The sequence below is a fragment of the Hemicordylus capensis genome, chromosome 3 (assembly GCF_027244095.1).
Source record: "Hemicordylus capensis ecotype Gifberg chromosome 3, rHemCap1.1.pri, whole genome shotgun sequence".
Lineage (NCBI taxonomy): Eukaryota > Metazoa > Chordata > Lepidosauria > Squamata > Cordylidae > Hemicordylus > Hemicordylus capensis.
The window spans coordinates 41,994,985-42,015,702 of record NC_069659.1 but is presented as its reverse complement, the minus strand read 5'-3'; the positions used below and the strand labels follow the sequence as shown (position 1 = coordinate 42,015,702).

General features: G+C 43.7%; 1 protein-coding gene across 5 annotated transcripts in view; it reads left to right on the top strand.

Moving 5' to 3' along the window:
• Positions 1-20,718, top strand: part of STARD13 (StAR related lipid transfer domain containing 13) — a 387,713-nt gene that overhangs the window by 179,728 nt on the left and 187,267 nt on the right. The window contains exon 1 of one of the 5 annotated variants that reach the window (XM_053307377.1): positions 18,936-18,972. The exons of the other annotated variants lie outside the window; for them this stretch is intronic. The gene's annotated coding sequence lies outside the window, so the exon portion shown is untranslated. Of the gene's footprint in view, positions 1-18,935; positions 18,973-20,718 lie in introns of those variants that run through there. 5 annotated transcript variants of the gene reach the window in all.

Sequence of the window (20,718 nt, the reverse complement as noted above, 5' to 3'; positions counted from 1 at the left end):
GGGAACATGGAAACTTTGTTCTCAGAACATGCTATTTATCTTCATGAACTTTGCATGCATACCCTCCTACATACCATACTCAATTAAATCCACATCTCCAGGAAGTAAACGTAAGATATCATTGTCCGTTTCCCTCTTTTATCTAGAGAGTTAGGAGACTCACTCTGATTAACTTCAATGGAAATTTAATGTGTGAATTTCCCATCACAACATGGAAAAAATAGACACCCCCCCCCCCGAGAGATCTTCTGAAAGAGTCTCATTATACAACCTTCTGTGTTTCTGGGAAGAAAAAAGATTGTTTATGCGGACAGCCAGAGGATTTCTGTGGGAGGTTCAGTCCTATCAAAATAGTCCTGATCACCAAAAGGTCAATGATTAATAAAATGCCACAGATACTTATATACATGACGCAATGAGCAACTCTTCCCGAACAATGAATGAAAGAAAAAGTTGCACAGTACCCACTTATTGAATCTACATTCCATGAAAGATCCTGAGGAGAGTTCTGAGTAAAGGCAAGGAAGACCATAAAGGTTTGTAATGAGGCATGGTGAGGCAAAAATCTGTGCAATGCAGGGCAGATCATGATTATAATTTCAGCCTGTGAAAAGAATCTTCGTTTGTACTCTCCTGCACAACTTGTAGCCTCCCAAGTAGGGATGTGCAAATTGATTAGGATACAAATTGATTTGTACCCAACTCTAGCTGGTTCAGGTGATTTGGTTACAAAACAAATCACCCCTGTGGTCCATTGGCTAGATTCGGATTCAAATTGAATCGCGCCTGATTCGAATCGATTTGAGATTTGGATCCCTCCTATTAATTCCCCCAGATTCCCAGCTTTTATTTCAAAAATAAGGCTAAGCTCTAGCCCTTGTAGAAGTGGAGTTATGGAGCAAAATGTGTGGTCACTATTTTTCAAGTGTTTAGATTCTTTGGTGTATAATAATTTTCCCTCAATTAATCCCTATGAGGATTTATTACAAATCTTCACTTCTTATGTTCATTTTGACTGTCTTTTGGACAGTGGAACATAGGAAGCTGCCATATACTGAGTCAGACCATTGGTCTATCTAGCTCAGTATTGTCTTCACAGACTGGCAGCAGCTTCTCTAAGTTTGCAGGCAGGAATCTCTCTCAGCCTTATCTTGGAGATGCCAGGGAGAGAACTTGGAACCTTCTGATGCTCTTCCCAGAGCCGCTCCATCCCCTGAGGGGAAGATCTTCCAGTGCTCACACCTCTAGTCTCCCATTCATTTGTAGCTAGGGTGGACCCTGCTTAGCTAAGGAGACAAGTCATGCTTGCTTCGTCTGGTTCGCCAATTACGCCCTTACCTTGACCGGCAGGCATTAATGACAGTGACCCACGCCCTTGTTATCTCCCACTTAGATGATTGTAACGCTCGCTATCTAGGGTTACCTTTGAGGATGATCGGGAAGCTACAGTGGGTCCAGAATGCAGTGGCTCGCCTCCTCATGGGTGCCAGAAAATATGACAGGGAAACTCCTCTCCTGCAGTCATTACACTGGTTGCCTATTTGCTTCTGAGTTCATTTTAAGGTCCTGGTTCTCACCTTCAAAGCCTTGTGGGGTTCGGGGCTCTCGGACCCGCAAAAGAGCCTTTCAGTTGCAGCCGCACTTCTTTGGAACTCTCTTCCCCTCCAGATTTGTTTAGCCCCTTCCATACTGATCTTCAAATCTCTGTTGAAGACTTTTCATTTTCGGCAGGCTTTTGCTCTGTAGTTTACCTATTTGTTTTTTGTTACTTACTGTAGTTTCTAATTTAGAATGTAATTTTTAATGTTGCGTTGTTTTGTGCACTGTCTGGAGTCTTTGGAGCGGGCGGTATATTAAATGTTTCTAATAAATAAATAAAATAAAATAAGACCAGCTCTCCTCTCATGACAGTGCCAACTGTCAACTGCCATGTGCCAACTATACCCATCTCCCACCTGCAAGGCAGTGGGGTGCTACTCAGTTTATGTTCTAGGATTTGTTTCCCAAGTGTTTAGGCTCTTTGGTGTCTAATAGCCTTTCCTCATAATGAATCCCTATGAGGATTCATTACACACCAAAGAGTCTAAACACCTCAAACATTCCTAAAATATAAACTGAGTACCCAGCAGCTTTTGGGTTGGGGGGTAGTTGGCACATCGTACGCCACTAATTCCCCACCCCCACCTGCAAAGCAGTGGGGTCAAAATGAACAGAAGAAATGAAGGTGTGTAATGAAGACACAAAAGAATCTAAAAACTTAAATACCTAAAAAGTAAACTGAGTACCCCAGTGTGGGGGGTGGGGGGGTGTAGTTGACACATGGGAGTTGACAGTTGGCACTGTCCAGTGATAGTCAAAATGGACAGAAGAAACGAAGGTGTATAATGAATTCTCATAGGGATTCATTATGCGGAAAAGTTATTATACACCAAAGGATCCAAACACTTGAAAAATAATGACTGCACAATTTGCTGCATAACTCCCAATTCTACAAGGGCTAGAGCTTAGCTTTTTTTTTTTTTTTTTAATGAAAGCTGGAAATCCGTGTTAAGGTTAGGATATGGCAAAGTGGAATCCCCATTATTTCCTATGGTGGAAATGTTCAAAATCAGTAAAAACTAAAACAGTTCATTAAAAATCAAGCAAGTATCCCACTCCCTTGAAATTTCGGTGGTAGGTGGCACCCATGGGGACCTACCTACCACCCAAATTCAGTGCCACTAGGACCTTGTTAAGTGGTTTGAATCAATCCAAATCAAATCAAAACAAATACAGAATCTGAGGTGATTTGTGGGAGATAGATTTGTACACAAAACAAAACAGGGTTGATTTGTTTGGGGCACAAATTGAATCAAAAAAATCGATTTGTGCATATCCCTACTCCCAAGTCAAATGCACCCTCCCGTCATCTGTGATGACCTAAGATAAACCACCAGATTTCCCTGGCTACCTGGGACTTAAAAAACAATGGAGTTCCTCAAGCACTTCCATCATAATGGAAGGCCATTATAATGTGTCACTTGAGGGCTGCTAACTTGGTGATTCAAATTGTACAGGCCTGTTCATGGGCTGGAACCAGCTGTCCTTAACTATTCCCAGTTTAAACTGCAGGAGGAAGAAATTTTGTTCCCTACTGGCTGTGGTGGCCCAGTGGGGAAGCAGCTTGCCTAGGGAGCAAGAGGCTGTTATTTGAATCCCTGCCAGTGTGCTTCCCAGACTGTGCCTAGTAAATATGGGGCAGTAGCAATATAGGAAGGTGCTGGAGGTGGATGCTCACAACGGCAAAGGCATCATCTCATATTGCGCAGGAGGAAGGCAATGGTAAACCATTCCTATATTCTACCAAGAAAACCACATGGCTCTGTGGTCGCCAGGAGTCGACACTGACTCAATGGCACAATCTTTCCTTTCCTTATTAAAAAAAACCTATTCTGGATACCAAAGTAGGTACTAATTATCAAGCAAATTGACAAGGGAGATTCTGAAACATCCAAATTAATGCGCAGAGGCCATTTGAGCCCTGAGGGTGGGAGAGCGGGCAGGGAATGCTCCCACACTCCGTTCTGGTGCATGCCCCTCACCCATTCAGGCACGTGCCTCGCTCCTGCAAGATGGCGTTCCCTGCCAGCTGTCCAAATCTGCCCCTGCCCCGCCAGCTCAGATGGCCTCTGCACATATGTGGACTCTGCACTTGCCCAGAAGCCACTTGAGCCCTGAGGGTGGGGCATCCAGCAGGGGATATCAGCTTGCCGGGATGAAGAATGTGCTGGAATGGATGAGGGTTGTCCCTCTGTGTATGTGAATGGCTACGTCACTTGTGTACAGCTTTTACACTGTTTTGCTGATTAAAGCCTCCTGAAGGAAATTAAACCAAACAGGAGAACTATGAGGCTTATGGGAAATTTCTGGGAAGATAATCTGTAGTTTTCGACATGGTTGTTAAAGCATTTGTTTTTAATTATCACTGGGAGGTGTTTGTATGATAAGAAAAAGGAAAAAATGAAGTACACATTTAAGGTGAACACATATTACTTGCTTCTTGTGTCCTTATTCACAGCTAAATAATCATGAGGTGGGACCACACTGTCACTATTACTGAATCCACTAATTTCATATACTTGGGTTTTTTCAGGTGTCAGGGAACATAGGAACATAGGAAACTGCCATATACTGAGTCTGACCATTGGTCTATCTAGCTCAGTATTGTCTTCACAGACTGGCAGCGACTTCTCCAAGGTTGCAGGCAGGAACCTCTCTCAGCCCTATCTTGGAGAAGCCAGGGAGGGAACTTGAAACCTTTTGCTCTTCCCAGAGTGGCTTCATTCCCTGAGGGGAATATCTTGCAGTGCTCACACATCAAGTCCCCCATTCATATGCAACCAGGGCAGACCCTGCTTAGCTATGGGGACAAGTCATGCTTGCTACCACAAGACCAGCTCTCCTCTCACGGGGGATGCGACTTTATCTTAGTTGAAGGTTTTACAATGTTTTTGGTGTTCAACATCAGGAAGTTTTACCTTGTAGTTTGGGTAAGCTCCTCCCCAAAGTGTCAAATCATATTTCCTTTTTTAAAACACCAGGAAATTCAGTAATCCAAAAACCTTCAGGTTAAAATGAGTTAAGCTGCTTTACATTTTCACTATTACCGTAAAAGGAATGGAAATTGCAAGTTAAGGTGCCCATCTTAACTTCCGTGCCATATATGCTGTAAATAATTTGTATAGTCTGGTATATGATGATGGCTGTATAAATAGGCTGCATGCACCCACACTTTGCCTTGATCAGAGATGCATTAGGCAGAAATCCATCAGGGGCATCTCTCGGAAGTGATTAGAGAAACTGCACTTGTTAAATGTCTGCTTAGATGCATCCCTCCCCAGCCCAATGTCCAACTGAAAGACCAAGGCAAAGTGTGGGTGGGTGGAGTCTAATTTCTGTCATATAGCAAACTGAAGCCATCGTTGTATACCAGACTGTACAAAGTCTTTACAGCTTATATGGCGTGAATGTTACGATGGGCAGCTTAACTCATTTTAAACAAAAGGTTTTTGGATTACTAATTGAAATACATGACATTCCCAGTAAGAACTGAGACCTTTTCTATTTTTTATATTTTGGGACAATTTATTTGGTATGGGAAAATTACACATTGATTATATTGTAAGATTGGTCATAATTCTCCCTGTCACCACTGCTCTATCCTGAGTTATTATAAATTACCAGCTATATGTGGTTCATGTTTGTGAACACATATTTTAAAATGGAAAATATACATACAGTATCAGCCTACTCATAGTGGGCATAGACTATCATAACTGGTGGTAGTATCAGTGATGCCAGAATTGCTAGTGGGGTAAAGACCAAACGTTGACAACAGTTCTATAACACATGTACATATGTTCAAAGGGCTCATATTGGGACATCTTTTGCAGAAGTGTCTCTGTCATGTTTCCAGGCTTTCATATATATCTCTATGATTGTTGATAATTATTCATATATTTGCTGTGTTCTCTGTAGCCTTTGGGGCCTACCAGTGGTAATCTTGTATTTGGAACACACCTGTGTTGGTTTCCCACCCAGTCATCATTCCTTCTTTCCTTTAGTGCTTTGGGCTGCCTTATCCCTATTTTTTTGTAAACTGCCTAGAGTCTTTGGAATCAGGTGGTATATAAAATAAATAAGTAAATAAATAATTTTGATTGGGGCTGTCGAGTGACTCACACATAGAGGCACTTCACACGTGTGAAGTGCCTGACAGGGTTGTACAGGGAGAGCGGGCTTAGTGATCACTCCATTAACCTCATTTAAGGGGAGGGGGATTTATCATGGCTAGCTGCTGGGAGCTGCGTGGCTCCCGTTGCAGTACACAATCAAAAAAAAAGCAGGCTGTGCTCCCTTAGCCCGCTTTTGAGCGATCGTGGGAATAGCCTCAGTCTCATAGAACTCCCATACCCCACTGGGAGTTGGTAGTTTACCCAGCAAACATAAACACATTTACATGGAAGCTCCATAGACTTTAATAGACATCACTTCCAAGCAAGTGAGCTCCAGATCTCAATTGGGGGTGGAGGCGAGGAAACACAAGAATGTATATAGATTTATTATCTTAGACATGTTTTCCTTGACATCTGGAAGCCAAATATAAGCTGATGGGAATGCATAGTGCAAAGGGGTGTGTGGGTTTCTGGTATTGAACAATACTCAGGATGTTTTTCATTCCAAGATGCCTTACTAATATTCAATGTAACATGTGTTATTACAGGAGGATATATATATACACATTAGTTGTTCATACTTGTTTTATTATCTCAAGTACATTTTTCTTGTTCAAAATGTCTTTATTTGCCAGGCAGATTTGCTCAAAACACTTTTCACCCCTACAGGTCCTATCAGAGATACTCTTACTACTCCTATAGAGACACCCGCCAATTTGGCGGCAACTACAGAGCCCCCTGGCAACAGCAAGTCAGCAGCAGCGCTTCAGGGGGAACAACAGAAACCAGTCATCCAGACAACCATCCAGGTCCGTATTTGCTCAGGGCAGGAAACAATGACTCCTTGCCCGTTGGAGGCTGGCTCTGTTTCTTTTCAACAGCTTGGAGCCAATCGACTACAGACACATGGATGCTCAACACTGTCACCCGAGGCCTCCATTTGGAATTCTCCACCCTACTCAACATCTCTTACACTCCCACGTCATCCTCCAGGAATCCGATGAAAATGCAGTGGATGTGTCAAGCGATTCAACACCTGTTCCAGATACATGCCGTCGAACTGGTCCCTACGGAGGAGCAATTCCAAAGAGTGTATTCTCTGCTCTTTCTAGTGACAAAAAAGGACGACTCTTGGAGGGCGGTCTTGGTTCTCAAGAGCCTAAACCTCTTTGTCCGAAAGAGGCCCTTCAGGATGTAATCCCTCCACACCATCAAGGAGGCAGAAGGAAAGTTCCTAGCATCCATAGATTTGTTGCTATGGATTTGTGGCCTACCTCCACATACCCATACATCTGGACTTCCGCAAGTTCCTTCAGTTCCAGTTCCTCAACCGTCACTTTCAATACAAAGCAATGCCCTTCGGGCTGTCTTCAGCTCGAAGGGTATTCACCAAGGTCATGGTGGCCCTCATTGCCAGGATGTGGCTAGAGGCCCTCCATGTGCATCTCTATTTGGACGATTTGCTGATTCGCTCCCCCTCTCTCTATCAAGCTGGCCAAGACGTTCAGAAGACCATCCAGCTCCTGGAATCTTATGATTCATAGTCACTATAACACGGGAATTGAATTCGACACTCATCAGGTGTTGATTATGTTAATTATGTTGTCAGAGGTACGTTGCCTCAAGATGGCAGCCCTAATCCTCACTCTTCTGACCAGACAGCATACAGATGTCGCCTTCCTGGCACAGCTTCTGGGCTCAATGATCTCCTGCCTGGAATCAACCCCTTGGGCACAATGGCACTCCCATCCTCTGCAGTGGCTACTCCTCCCCTTTCAGGAGCAATTTGCCACCAAGACCCACACAAGGATCAGGGTCCCCTTGGAGGTCCTATAGTCTCTTCCCTAGTGGGTCTCTCCAGCCATCCGACGGGGCCTACCATTCTCGTCTCCCTCCCCCCCCCCCAGGACTACAGTGACCGTGGATGCAAGCCTGACCTATTGGGGAGGTCATTGTCAGCAGCAGTTTGCTGAAGGAACCTGGTCTCCCGAGGAGAAGTTTTTGAACATCAATCTGTTGGAGATACGGGCCATCCGACTCTCCCTTGTCCAATTTCTTCCACTCCTCCGGGGCCAGCATGTGTTAGTCCGCACAGACAACATGGCCACAAAGGCATATGTCACAAATCAGGGTGGCACCAGGTCCTGATCCATGATGAAAGAAGCAACATTCCTGCTCACCGGGGCAGAGAAGCATCTCGCCTCCATTGTGGCCGAACACCTTAGTGGCATAACCAACCTGGAAGCAGACTGGCTCGCCGGACGGTGGACCCAGCGGAGTGGACCTTACACCAGGAGGTATTCCGTCAGATCATGGGGGTCTTTGGAGTCCCAGTCGGGGACCTCTTTGCCTTCCAGTCCAATCACCAGAGGCCCAGGTTCTTCACTAGATTCCACTGCCTGCTAGCTGAGGATATCGACACTCTCATGGCCCCTTGGCCCTCAGGTCTCCTGTATGCCTTCCCACCTACCGCCATCATAGGCAGATTCTTCAGAAGATGCTCCTAGAAGGAGTAGACTTGATCCTGATTGCTTCGCGATGGCCCAGGAGACCGTGGTTCTTGGACCTCGTATCTCTATCCATCACGGACCCGTGGCCTCTTCCCAACACCAGTACCTGCTGCATCAGGGGCCTCTGCTCCACCCGGACCCAGAATGGCTCCAACTGTGCGTGTGGAGGTTGAGCGCTCCCACCTGAGATGCGCTGGTTACTCTAAGGCAGTACAGGATACCATCTTGGCATTCAGAGGACCATCAACTAATAGAATCTATCTGGTTAGCCTTCTCTAGGTGGGCACACAGGAAACATCTGTCTCCGATCACGGCGGACATCCCTGAAATCCTCTCGTTCTTGTAGGAAGGCCTAGGGATGGGCCTCCAACTCAAAACACTGCGCAGGTAGGTTTCGGCCCTGGTGTCAGTGCTAGACCTGTCCATTTAGGGCTCCCAGCTTCTACATCCTCACCTGAGTCATTTTCTCTGAGGGGCAGTTAACCTAGCTCCTCCCCCGGTTCATAGGTTCCCTTCCTGGGACTTCAACAAGGTACTTAATGCCCTCACTCGACCTCGCTTCGAACCCCTTTCGTCCATACCTCTGAAGATCCTCTCATATAAAGTGTTTTTCCTGGTGGCTGTGATGTCTGGTTGGCGAATATCAGAACTAGGGGCCCTGTCGGCGCACAAAGAGCTCTGCACGTTCAATGAAGATGAGGTGATCCTCCGTCTCTTTCTGACCTTCATTCCGAAGGTCAATTCCTCCTTCCACAGGTCGCAGGAGGTGGTCCTCCCATCTTTTTGCCCGAAACCTGCTCATCACAAGGAGAGACTTTGACACACCCTTGACATGCGCAGGACCCTCCGTATATACCTGAAGCGCACCAGCCCTCATCATAGCTCGGACACACTCTTCATCTCTTTTCATCCAAATTCCCTGGGCCATAAGATGTTGAAGTCCACATTAGCGAAATGGATATCAAGGCCACCATCTGTCTGGTTTACCAGTCTCTTCATCTTCCGGTCCCAGGGGGCATCACTGCACACTTTACCTGGAGTGCCAGCACTTTGGCGGCCTTTTCAACCAACATGCCACTTCAGGTCATTTGTAAGGCAGCCACATGGTCTTCTGTCCCCCATTCATCAAGCATTACAAGGTAGCTTCGTTCCATTCAGATCAGGCTTCTATGGAATGCACCGTTCTCCATCAGATGATCTGATTGTCTGCCTTCCCCCACCAGGGTTCTTATCAGGCTTGGGCATGTCTCACTCTCTAGGATTAAATCACACAACTGTGGAAAAAGAAACATTGGTCCTACCTATGAAGGGACACTTTTTTGCAGTGTCTTATTTAATTCGGCCCTCCCGCAGACCCTCTTAGGGTGGATCTGGGAGCAGTTGTGGGAGGCGGTGACTCCCGGAGTTGGCAGGTCCTATCCTTTGATTCACCTGCTGCACATTTTTTGACCATGATTATCTGTCACTCTGACTTGTCTCTTCTATCTGAATATTTTTTTGCTCTCACTCTTTTCTGGGACTAAGTTTCCTTCTTCCGCTTTGCGGAGACCTGGCTCAGTGGTCCAGAACTAGGGAATTGGGTAACACCTACCTAACTACCGGATATGAGCTACAACTCTGAAAACATCTTCCTGTCTCTGAGGCATGATCTGGAATACACCCACTCTTTAGGATTAAATCAGACACTGCGAAAAGGAATCCTTCACAGGTAGGACCAATGTTTCTTTTTCAGAGTCCCCCACCGCCATCTACACGGCCAGCTAACGCAAGTTAGTCCGCCACTAACGTGTTAGTGTCATTGTGTGTCAGTTTACATCTGGCATCATAAGGATGAAGCAACACACTATGGTTAGCATTAAGTGTCATATCTGTGCTGTGCTTTAGAGCAAGGGGCTCATCAAAGTTTATGAAGAATGTTTAAGTGCTTTTGATAAATATAACATCAGTTGTAAAAAATAGGGCTCTCTGCCCGTTTCCCCAACACTTTCATTCACTGTAAGCCTTTTGTATCTATTTCCTATAAGCTGCTTTGTTATCATTTGATTAACAGCATGATAGTAACATATCAAATACTTGCTAATTTATTGCAAGGTTTTCCTCAAATCTGGGTTACTTTGAGGGACAAATAGTGCCTCATTCTCAGTTAATACTTTTTTTGAAGCCATTCTGAAAATAGATTTCTGCTCTGCCACAAAATGAAATCAATTCTATAATTATTGCATTTATAATAAAGCAAAGCATCCCCTATGTTGAACATTGGGAAGGCCACAGCTGAATATGCACAAGTTAATAGGTCCAGACAGATGGATTCTGACAGGCTGTGAACTGTTCACAACCTCCATTTATGAATATTTTGCAGTGCCTATTTCCAAACTGAGTATGTATCCTCAGATTTGTATTTGAAGTTGCCTCAATCAAATTAGAGAAGGCAGCTTTAGAAGGACATGTCTTAAATGATGAAGGTGTTCACTCAAAGCACAGAGAAGGAATACCTCAAATGGTCAGTTATCAGTCCTGCTTTGTACAACCAACTTTCTGTTATTGGAACAAGCTGCAGCAGAGGTGAGTCTTCAAATGTAATACAATAGGCCTTTTCAGCAGCTGTTTTTCCTCTTTCTTCCCCCCTCTGGCATATTCAATCATCTTCCTCTGTAGAAATCACTGCCCAAGCGACACAGAGAGCCTGTCTCCAGAATAACTCCCTCTGTTAATGCACAGGTGCTGTGAATAAGAACAAGGTTGTGCAATAAACAGAAGGTGTTAAGAGAGTTTCTGGGAACTGCATAAAGAGGCAATGACAAGGAAATCGTTTTTTGATGGCAGAATTCATGTCTTAAACCATCACTTTTCTCTAGCCTGCTGCCCATGCAGAAACAACAGTAATATAGGGGAAAGCTCTAATTTAAGCAGCTGTCATTTTGCACAGACTTAAGCGGGCATTTCTGATCAACCTACACTCTGCAGGCATCTAAGAAAGGTGCCAGTGTACTTGAACAAGTGCGCAAAACTTAAAGTTGTGTACCCACACTTGAAGAATGGAACTCCCAATGGAAACAGTAGAAGTTGTGCTCCTGAAGTGCTGGTATGCAATTTTAAGTATTTGTGGTCTTGCGCAAGATTGCTGGTGCTTCCTTAGATGCCTGCAGCAGTATGGGCCAATCGGAAGCACTGGTGTAATACTGTGCAACATGCTGGCCATTGTCTTATTGAGAGAAGAGAGGAGACCTGGTCTTGTGGTAGCAAGCATGACTTGTTCCCTTAGCAAAGCAGGGTCCACCCTGGTTGCATATGAATGGGAGACTTCATGTGTGAGCACTATGAGATCTTCCCCTCAGGGAATGTAGCTGCTCTGGGAAGAGCATCTAGGTTCCAAGTTCCTTTCCTGGCATCTCCAAGATAGGGCTGAGAGAGATTCCTGCATGCAACCTTGGAGAAGCCGATGCCAGTCTGTGTAGACAATACTGAGCTAGATGGACCTATGGTCTGACTCAGAATATGGCAGCTTCCTATGTTCCTATGTTATTGTAAATTCTGATATGTGCATAACACCACAACTGAGCAGCTTCTTCTTTTTGCAATGTTCTTTAGTGTACACACCATGTTTTGATGCGCACTCCAACATTTGGTGTATACTTTCTATTCTTGCTAATCAGGCAAAGAGGCACTTTTCAGGTGGTAGTTCTTTTATAATACAGCAAGGTGAGAGCAACTGTCCCTATTCGTTCCAGCATGGTTCCTTTTCCAGTAGCCATTGCTGGCATCTCCCTCGTGTCTAGTGGCAGTTAATGACCCTCAGCCTGCATCTGGGCCAGTGAGATGTGAACATCTAGAGTATGGAACAGTGTACTGTAGATAGTAATTATCGTCTTGGTGGATTAGACCAAAGTCCATCCATTCCTGGCCTATGTCTGCAACAGTGGCCACTGGCCATCCTCAGCTGCATTGAGAAAGCAGCAGAACATAAGGGAGAAAGGGCCAGTTCAAAGGAACACTGCCCCCTACTCATGATAACGGCAGAGCTATGGCATGAATGCTGACCTGACATCACCCAAGGATCTGCTGATGCAATCACATTGCATCCTTTACTCATGTGAGAGGTGATCATCTGAATAGCCTCTCTGTTTAAAGAGGGTTTTCTAGCATGTGTGGAAGTGTGGTTTGGATTATCGCCCATCTTGTGTGAATAAAGGATGTGCCACAGTTACGTCGTCATGTCCTTGAGTGATGTCAGGACAGACTCTTTCATGCTGAAGCCATGAGGCAGCATGTGGACCAGGCAGGCTTTGGCCTGATCTCGCAGAGTTGTCTCAAGTTCTTATGCTTCAGAAAGAACTTGTGAAGAGGACTGGTACCTCTTGCATTTCATTACCATCAGACCCCATGGTGCCTATTTCACCCGCTGTATATGTTCCCATGTGTATCACGTTTGTGGACAGTTCTTGTTAGGCCCTGAAACTTTATACCATCAGGAGCCAGACCATAATCTGGCTCATGGGTAAAGCTCATGTTGTTTGGCTTGATATGGGTTGTCTTTTATTTTTGCTGATGGTCTGGATCTTATTTGATGTGTTGTGATTTTTTTATGCTGGTTTTCTCATTTATGATCTTTTTGGCTGTTTTATTGCAGTATTTATCTATATTGGTTTGGTTGTTTTTAATCTTATCAGCCTCTTTGGGATGCTTTTGTCAAGAGCAGGATACACATTTTAAAAATAAAATAGAATAGATACCTGCCAACTTAAGATTCATATCATACATCTGATGGAGTGGGCTCTAGTCATGAAAGCCACAAGACTCTTAGTTTTTAAGGTGCCACAAAACTCTTTGCTGCAATAGAGTTAACATGGCTACTCCACTGTACTAAATAAATGTTCACGAGAGTTGGACTTCCATAGAAGGCTCGGAAATAGAGTCAGACCTCCATAGAAGAGAGCAAGCAGTTATCAGTTATAGAGTTATCAGTTATAGTTATCAGCATTTATCAGTTATAGAGAACAATTTGTTATGGGGTAGCTAACAAATAAAGTTGTACTATTATTATTATTTAATTTTATTAAGTTTTTATCCCTAGTTTTTAAGTTTGTATTTATTGATTTCCAACCCAGCACCTCATAGAATCAGAGAACTTTAGAGTTGGAAGCTACCCTGTAGAGCAGTGGTTCCCAAACTGGGAGCCTCCAGATGTTGCTTAACTAAATAAATTGTAGCTGGGGCTGATGGAAGTTGTAGTTCAGCAACATCTGGAGGCTCCCAGTTTGGGAACCACAGCTATAGAGGATTTCTGGTCAGGGACGTATCAAGGTTGGAGTGGGCTCTGAGACAAGAAGTGAACATGGGCCCCTGCCTTCTCCTCCTCTGCCTCCACGTCTTTGCTTCGTAAGAACAATTACAACATGGTGAAAAACAAAACATTCTCAGCATGCCCATTTTCTCTTCCTATACAAATAATATCTCCTACTCCCTACACAGCATCCTCCCATAGACACTGGTCCCACCTTGTACAGCTGTAGCAACACCCCTGGTTCTAGTCAACTGCCTGCTTAGTGCAGGAGTATACTACACAGCATCCCTGAGTGATGGCCTTCCAGCTGCCAAACCTCTAATGAAGTAAAATTCAGCACAGTGCAAGGCAGACACTTACCTGGTCTAACAGCTCTTACAGTTAGGACTTTCCTCCTGCTGTCTAGCCCGAATCTGCTTCCTTGTAATTTCAACCCATGAATTCCAGTCCTACCCTTCTATCATATGACAGACATTTAGATATCTGAAGATGGTGATTGTATCTCATCTTAGCCTCCTCCAAGTTAAATGTACCTAGCTCCTTGAATAATCGTTCCTCATAGGACTTGATTTTCTTACCATCTTTGTCACTTTCCTCCGGATCCATTCTAGTTGGATAAAATATGGTGCACAGAACCAAATACATTGACTGAGATCTACAGCTAATCTCCCTGTGCTGCTCACAGTGAAGCCTGCAGGTGGTATTGCGCTTTTGCACAAGAGCACAAATACTTTGAGCCCATGCTCTGGAAGCATGCCTTAGACTGGAAACAGGTCACTTGACCTCGGCGACATCTTTCTGTGTGTTTCTGGTCTAAGAAGCACTTCCGGAGCGCAGGTGAGTTCCTGGAGGTGAGTGCAGGTGAATTCTTTATTTAGCAGGGGGAGAGCAACTGGCCTATCCATCCCCAGCACAGCATCCCTCCAGTGGTTGTTATTGGTGTCTATCTTATGTTTCTTTTTTAGATTGTGAGCCTTTTGGGGCCAGGGAGCCATTTTATTTGTTTATTTATATCTATGTAAACTGCTTTAGGAACTTTGGTTGAAAAGCGGTATATAAATTTTCGTTGTATTCGTAAGGAAGTATTTGTGCCCTTATGCAAGACCACCTGTGCTTTTCTGCAAGTCCATATCATTGTGGGGGGATTAGCACCACCTGTTAGTCTACTTTGGATGGCAAGCCACTATTCCAAGTGAGGTCTGGCCTATGCAGAATAGAGTGGATTATCAACATTTAGAAAATATGGAACTTACAGGGCAAGCATTATGTGAGTTTGACAAACATTGGTCAAGTAGCAGTCAAATGCATTGCTCATTCGCAAAAATAATGGATGTATTATGCTTCCCAGCCTAGTTATGTCATTCTTAATGAGACCTGAAACCTCCCTTCCATTCTGTATTGATTGACAATGTTAGGTCCGGTAGACAGCTCCCTATCTTTCTGCAGCTGACTTTAGAAAGTGAAAGTTGCAGTTCTACTACTTATTGATTGATTAAATGCTGTCAAGTTGATCTTAGCAACCACATCGATAGATTCGCTCCAAGATGATTGGTCTTCAACTTGGCCTTTAAGGTCTCTCATTAGTGCATTCATTGCTGTCATAATCAAGTCCATCTACCTTGCTGCTGGTCGCAACCTTTTCCAGCATTATGGACTTCTCGAGGGAGCTGGGTTTTCACATAATGTGTTCCAAGTACGATAGTTTGAGCCTGGTTATGTGGGCCTCTAGTGAAAATTCTGGAATTGTTTGTTCTGTGATCCATTTGTTTGTTTTCCTGGCTGTCTATGGCATCCTCAAAAGTCTTCTCTAGCACCAAAGTTCAAAAGCGTCAGTACTTTTTCTGCCTTGCTTCTTCAAGTCCAGCTTTCGCATCCAAAGAGTGTCACAGGGAAACCATTGTCCAAACGATTCTAATCTTTGTAGGTATAGACGCATCACGGCATCTAAATATCCTTTCCAAGGCTTTCATTGCAACCCTACTAAGTGCTAGTCTGTGGCATATTTCTTGGCTGCTAGATCCTTGACAGTTGATGGTCGATCCTAAAAGGCAGAAGCTATCCACCACTTCAATGTCTTCATTATCAGTTCTGAGACTGATTGCTGTATCCATTATCATTAGTTTAGTCTTCGTGACATTTAGTCATAGTCCCATTTTTTCACTGTGCTCCTTCACTTTCATTGCTAGAGCTTGTGGATTATCCTCATTCTCAGGTATCAGAGTGGTGTCATCACCATCAAGAACAGGAGGTTTCTCTGCCATCTTTCAGGTCTTGACTCCCCCACATTCAGCACCTCGGTCTTGTTTAGGTCCAACTTCAGTTTGTTATCCCTCATCCAGCCCATTACTACCTCCAGGCAGGTATTTGGGGATGTTCTGCCATTTCCTGATGAAGTTGATAGGGAGAAATAGATTTGGGTGTAATCAGCATTGGTCTTCAGGACAGCCTTAAAGACCCATCTTTTCAGCCTGGGTTTTAATATTTGTTTTAATTTTAATGAGTTTTAATTTGGTTTAAATATTTGTTTTTAATTTTAATTGCTTTAATATGTGTGTTTGATTTTAATGTAAACTACCCTGAGCCACTTTAGGAAGGGTGGTATATAAATTGAATGAATGAATGAATGAATGAATATTGATAACACCCTGCACCATATCTCCTGATGATCTCTCCCAGTGGTTTCATGTAGATGTTGAAGAGCATTGGAAACAGTATGGAGCCTTGTAGAACTCCATACAGTAACTCTCTCTTTGCAGAGCAACAGACTCCAAGGGACACCATCTGGAATCTATCCAAGAGGTAGGAACAGAACCACTATAAAACAGTGCCACCTAATTCCACTTCCCTCAGGCAATGATATCATGGTTGATGGTTCTGAAAGCTGCCGAGACATCCAAAAGGATCAGCAGAGTCACATGCCCTCTGTCAATACCTTAGTGGAGATCATCCAGTTTTTGTCCAAAAAAATCACAAAAAGCATCACAGTGGGTAATCAATGGCTCCAAATTTGGATTCAAGGGATTCAAGCTTGTATTAACCCTCTCACAACCCTAGAGAACTCTGCTGGATGTGAACTCGTGGATGCAATGCACGCAGAAAAGAATTGCTTCTTCACTGCATGTATTGCCAGAGCATAGATCTTCAGCTGTGTTCTTTGGTGTAACCTGTCTGATTTGAGTTGGGTCTCCATTTGCGCTCTCGTCATCTACCTCACCACATCAGCCCCAATGGGTCCTACATCCATAAAAAGGTGGGTTGTGGTACCTTAACCATGACAATGGGGTAATAACAGGAGTCCCCACCCACAGAACACCAACCTGATCAGAGTAAAAGACCAAATTGAACATGTGACCAGCAACACGTGTCAGTCCAGAGACCACGTGGTATCGGCCCATAGTTGTTGTGGTCGCTATGAACTCCTGAGCCATTCATGACAACCTGGTCCCATAGTGAACATTGAAATCTCCCATCACCAACAGTATGGATGACTCCAATGCCAACCCTGCAACCAGGTCCATCAGTTCCGTTAGGGACTTCATTGAGCAACAGGGTGATCTGTACACCAACAGTAGTCCCAATCTATCCTTGGTCCCTAGGCTTAGGTACAAACTTATATATACCCTTGGCTTAGGTATGTATTGTGTGTGTGTGTGTGTGTGCGCGCGCGCGCGCTTTTTCTCAAAGTGGTTTTCATAGAAATAATAAATAAATAAAACCAAGATGGCTCCCTACCCCGAAAGGGCTCGCAATCTAAAAGAAAGATAAGGCAGGCACCAGCAAAAACCACTGGGGGCTGCTGTACTGGGGTTGAATGGGATAGTTTTCCCTCTGCTAAATATAAGAGATTAACCACTTTAAGAGGTGCCTCTTTGCTCAATTAAAGTAAAGGCGAAGTGTGCCATCAAGTCGATTTCAACTCCTGGCACCCACAAAGCCCTGTGGTTTTCTTTGGTAGAATACAGGAGGGGTTTACCATTGCCTCCCCCTGCAGAGTATGAGATGATGCCTTTCAGCATCTTCCTACATTGCTGCTGCCTGATACAGTACCAGCATGGATTTGAACCAGCAACCTTTTGCTTATTAGTCAAGCATTCCTCCACTGCACCACTTAAGGTGACCCTTTGCTCAGTTAGCAGGGGTTAATTAAAGGGGTTCTAAATAGCAACCAATGCTGGCGGGCCTTTGCTTGCTTTCTTCTGCTTAAGTTTTGTTTTTATGGTTTTGTTATTGTTGCTTATTTGCTGTTTGATTGTTTTGATATTGTTTTTGTATTGTATAGGTTTGTGGTACAGTTTAGAATGTTCCTATCAATAATCAGTTCTGAAGACTGGTCAGTTTGTATTTCTTTGTGGACACTTGAGATTGTTATTTTTCTGTTAGGGTGATCTTTCACTTAGAGTAGGACTGTTGTTTGTGATTTGGTAAAAGTTAAATAATAAACCTTAGTAATTTTGTTCAAGAAAGGTAACAAGCCTCAGTTTCTGCTCTTTTACGCTCCTCTGTATGGGGTTACAGGCCCAGAGTGCTGGAAATAAACAAATAGGCAACAAGAAGAAGTTTATGAACAAGAAACATCTACTTTCAGGTCTACAAAGATGCATCCAGCTGTAGAGATACTGAGTGATATATAAACTATAGAAGTTGGTCATTTAAAGTAAAGATGCGGCTAAATACTCTTGGTCTGTCCTTTGTACTGGAAGAATTATTAGACTATTATTATTATTTCTTGTTTACACAGTCAGACAGGTGTTATTGACTGGTTTGTTTTATCCAGACATCGAGTCCTTCCCAAGGACCTGGGATGGCTGAATTTTATTGTCAATTGTTATAGATATTGTCGCAGAGTTGTTGTTGTTGTTGTTGTTGTTGTTATTATTATTGAGTGGAATTGAGCAGCAGGCATGGGATGCTGCAAGCATGCAAGCCATGGGGCACATCTCTTTATAAGGGTATGCACAAACCTGGAAAAACTGGATTGGTTCAAGTAAAACTAGACCCGACCCAAACCAGGTCCGGTCCAGTTCTGTGCGTACTAGGGCCGGGACTGGTCTGGTTTGAGTCCAAACTGGTTCGGGCCTGACTTTGGGGGAGAGGGAGAACAAAAATAATTTTTTTTAAGTTAAAAAAAATGGACTTACCACCATTGTGGGGCTTCGGGGGTGCTGCCGCAGCCACAGGAGTGTATGCTGAGGTCTCCTCCACCACCCCCCCCCCGGTCTCCAATGGTTGTTCTGGGCCTCTGTGCGCTGATGGCGGCCATTTTGCACACTGGCCATCTGCGTAGCCAGTTCATCCAGCCACACAGATGGCCAGTGCACATGCATGATGGCCTCCAAAATGGCTGCTGCCAGTGCACAGAGGCCTGGAACAGCCATTGGAGACTGGGGGGGGGAGGCCTGGGGGGTGAGGGGAGCCTCAGTAGACCCCACTGAGGCTTCAGCAGCACCCCTTAAGTCACACAATGGAGGTAAGTCCACCATTTTAAATTTTTTTAAAAAACGGGCTCAGCGGGTTCAGCTCAGCCTCAAGCCCAATCGGGCCTGGTCTGGCTTGAGAGCAAGCCCTTGAGTCTAAGGAAGTCAGGCAGTTAATAAATGCACTAAATAACTAAAGAAAAAAGAAAAATTTCGAGTAGTTGTATTGAAGCCTGCTACAATGTATGAAGACAATCAAAGTTATATTATTCTGTCAGAAAGTGAGAACATTACACAGAGAAGTAAACTTATTGATATGAAATATCATTTTGTAAGAGAATTACAAGAGAAACATATTATTGATATAAAATATTTTGCTTCAGAAGAAATGGTTGCAGACATACTGACAAAGCCATTAATCAGGGAACAGTTTCAAAATCCAACAATAAATAACATCTGTGGATGGTACAGTAATTGGGCTTATAAACTAAGGAACAAGATGGTGAAAAGAGGAATGTTGGGATTTATGTCTATATACATGTCTTTGTTCTTGCTACTGATATATCTTGCTACTGACGTATATATCTGAATATAGGCTTGTGGTAGAATTTAGAATGTTCGTGTCAATCATCAGTTCTGTAGACTGATTAGTCAGTTTGTATTTCTTACTGGATACTTGAGACTTGTTTTTCTGTTAGGATGATCTTTCACTCAGAGTAGGACTGTTGTTTATGATTTGGCAATAGTTAAGTAATAAATCCTAGTAACTTTTTTTCAATGAACTTAACAAGCCTCAGTTTCCGCTCTGTTGCGCTCTGCCGCAGTTTTTAATTATGTCTCTTAGCTGTTCTGAGTTTTATTCAAAAGAAAAGTGAGCTTTAAAAATAAATACTATAATAAAGTGGCTTCCCAGTTTGGGCTTAAGAAAAACTGGTTTATCACTGACTTTGGATGGTGATTTCTACATCCTTCCATTTATCCTTTGACAATGAAATATCTGTTCTGCTAATACTGTAGATGATGGTTGCACCCACCACCAGTGTTCCCTCTAAGGAGTGCACACGTGCATGCACTCACAAGTGTTTTGATGTCCACTCAGTTAATTATAGATCTCGCTCAGGTAGAATCAGGAAGGTTCCACTCTGCAAGCACGCGCATACACACTGCCTTGATACTGCCATCCAGAACAAAATTAATTCTGCATACAGATTAAACAAATTAGAGAGAACACTGACTGCCACCCAGAACAAAACCCATTCTGCACACAGATTAAAAAAAAATAGAACACTGCCCGCCACTGATGCTGATGTGTCTTCAGCAGAGGGTGGGCAAGTCAGTTTAAGAAGTATTCACTTTCCTTTGTGTTCAACACACACAATCAAGCACTGCATCACTGCAGAATGTCCAGAAGTGGGATGTGTGCTTCATTGTTCAGAACATGGAAAGACAAGAGGGTTGTTTAATGTTCTGGAAAAATATAATGGGCAACCTTAGGGAGGATGGAGGAGAGTATTTGTAGCTAGAAACCATTCAAATAAAGCAAGACTGGACTGGTGGAAACTGGCCTGTTTCCCTGGTACTCACGCTGGACTGCATTTTAGTTTAGAAAGGTTTTATGCATAGGAATGCTCTCCTATGGTTCAATATGCTAATGCCCAGATCACCCTTTTAGGACAGAGAGTTGGCACAAGTGTTTGAAACAATTGTTCTTAGGTATCCTCGTTTAAGTCCAATTTTAAGTAATAATAGATTAAGCCTGATCTGCAAAACTATAGGCATTGCTCTCAAGACCCACAGTG